We start from the raw sequence: 3,188 nt of genomic DNA on the forward strand, positions 1-3,188 counted from the left end.
TAGGTATAAGACATATTATATACTTATCTATGGTATTAAAAAAAAATTGACCTATAATAAATTCCAAATTAATCATATCACAATATCTATCAGGTAATGCGTTATACATCAACAACAAACCGTGGTACTATCATAGATATATAATAGTATACTTTAGAAAGTTTCAAGTACCCACAAAAAATATTATACAATCATTACAATCACAACAAAATAAATAAAATATTTATTCCAGGTTTTTTAATATTATGTAATTCCGTCCAAATTTGAACTTAAAATGACTATAAAAATAAACTGTGCTTATGTATTTCTTAGAATTTTTGGCAACAGAATTAAATATTTACGTGGAATCTTGTTTTAAATTTTCAATCCTTAGATATAAAAGTTGAACATTTTATAAATTTTTAACTACAAAAAAATTATTCAATTTTAAATTTGATAAATTTTGTCAACATTTTAACTTCAAATCCTTATAAAAAAAAATTGTGTATATGTATTTTTAATATTTTTCAACTGATATTGTAACAATATATCAGGAGCTTTGTATTAAATGTTTACACTTTTTGACCCAACAGATAAAACTTTATTAGTATTTATAGAAAAAAAAACTAAAAAAATTGAAAACTTACAATGTCTGTACACAGCTCAAAAAGAGTCAAAATATTTTCAAAATGTTATGGTGTATAGAAAATGAAAATGTTAACGTTCAGTTAAATTTTCAAATATCTATAGTCATTCTTTTTTAATTACAATAAAATAAGAAAACCGTCACATGAGAAATCGAGCGAATATCAAATGTTGTAAAAATATGAATTTCAAACGCTCATAAAAATTTAATTTGACTTTCTTGTAGACATTTTTTTTTTGATAAAGGTAGGCAATACTTTGAGGAATCATGTATTACATTTTCAAATCTTAGATTTAAAAAGAAAAATTTTTACGAATTCTTAACTCAAAATAATTTGCTAATTTTCGTGATTTTTCCATATTTTGTCAATTTTTGAACTTTAAATGCTTATAAAAAAAACTGTGACTAAGGATTTTTAATATTTTTCAAATGTCATCGTAAAAATATAGTAGGAGCCTTGTATTAAATGTTCAAGTATTTTTACTCAACAAATAGTTTTATTGACATTCATAGAAAAAAAAACTAATAATATTGGAAACTGAATATGTTCCTAAATAGTTAAAAATATTTTAAAAATTTTATCATGTATTGAAAATGGAAATATAAACAACTAGTGAAAATTGCATGTATCTACGATAATTTGTTTAAAAGCTACAATAAAAACCAAAATCAATTTCCACCGCGGCGGAAAACACAAGCCGACCGGCGTTTTTTGCCCCCACGCCGCGGAAAACGCGGCGTATTACGCCCGTCGTGTGTAGCTGCTCCGATTTAAACCAATGCGTTTTTAATTTGACGGAAAACGCTGCGGAATACGCGGCGTTCGAAACGCGGCGGAATACGCGGCGTTCGAAACGCGGCGGAATACGCCGTGTATAGCCCCAGTCTAATAATCATTTACGACCAACCACGATTAAAGATAGTATGGTTGCCCAACGAACTATGATAAGAAATAATTTAATGATGCTCATAATAATTTCTTTTATTATATTTTATTACCTACTCTAGAAGATTTTACTAGTGCTCATAGAGTAGAAATTAAGTACTAGGCATACAATTATATGATTTATTTATATGATTCAATATTAAAACGCTTGGAGCGCCAATGCTCAGTTCCGCTAGTCGTTGTGATAACAAGGAAACTCGGAGCATCACTTTATTATGGTTCGTTGTGCAACCATACTATCTATAATCGTGTGATAGATCTCGAGTGCCGACGACGAGATTAGAAATTGTCTAAATGATTCTCCTTAAATCAATGCCATAGCGAGGCCCCTTAAAATGTGTTTTTACAATTGTAATTAATTTGATAGTTTCAACCAAAAAATGATTCTTTTCATCTGTCCACAACACATTAATACATTAATGGTTGAAGAAATCCGTTCTAACTTCTACTGCAGAATTTGTACCCGGCATTGCCAAAGAATATTCTAAAATTGTTGATATGTTAGTTGTATCAATGTTATGACCTTTAGTGTATTCAAATATTTCACAACACTTAACTCCTACTTTAGCTGAATTTTTTTGCCATTCATTAATTCGCGATTTAAAAATGTGTTCTACATGACTGAATTCATCAAATAAATTATCTTTATCCAATTTTAAGTCAGAATTATTTTGGTTGATTTCCATAAGAAATGTAATACATTTTTGAACATTTTCCCAAGTAGGACCGTTTATTAGTTGGACCCAATGAAATATTTTTAAGTGGTCAAAGTGGCAACCCCATTTTTCTACGTAAGATAAAAAAAAGTATTATAAAATAGATCAGTACATTTTTTGAATTATTAGGGGTATCCTGTTTTCAATACATAAATTACAACAAATTTAACCAGGTGGCTTGATGTACATTCGTCACCTTATTACTTTTTGAAAATACACATAAAATAATAAGAGTAAATATATTTTTTTTGGTACTATGTTGAGTCTTTTACGTTTTAACTTTAGGTAACCTGAAGTACTTTTCGTACGATAGTTAGTACGATTATTCGCCTATATACATATCCATTAGTAATATTTTAGATATGTACCTAGTTAATATTAATAAATCAGTTAATCATGAACACATTATTGTAAAGACTCGTAGGTATGAGTTCATCAATGCATTTATTAAAGCCATAAAACTTAACATATATACTAGTATATAATATTATTATAAAACAAAGTCCCTTCTTCTGTCTGTATGCTTATAGATCTTTAAAACTACGCAACGCAAACTAACAATGCGGTTTTTTTTTTAATTGATAGAGTGATTCAAGAGGAAGGCTTATACAGTGGCACCGGATCGCCAAAATAAAGGTGTGACAACATTTCATCATGACACCCACCCATAAGTACATTTAGGAGTGCCCCCCCTCTACCAAAAAAAATTGCTGTAGCCCCCCAAAAATTCAGAGCACGTCAATCAAAGCTGTAGTATAGGCCTCACAGGATAAAAATTGCAATTTCCCAACTTTGAAACTCAAATTGCTGATAACTGTTGAATCTAAATTAATTTTAAATTGCAGTTATTTTATATTTTACTTATATAGGTAATTCATAGTTTCGTTTATTTATTAATTTT

Source organism: Acyrthosiphon pisum, chromosome A1, assembly GCF_005508785.2.
Source record: "Acyrthosiphon pisum isolate AL4f chromosome A1, pea_aphid_22Mar2018_4r6ur, whole genome shotgun sequence".
In the NCBI taxonomy this organism is placed as follows: domain Eukaryota; kingdom Metazoa; phylum Arthropoda; class Insecta; order Hemiptera; family Aphididae; genus Acyrthosiphon; species Acyrthosiphon pisum.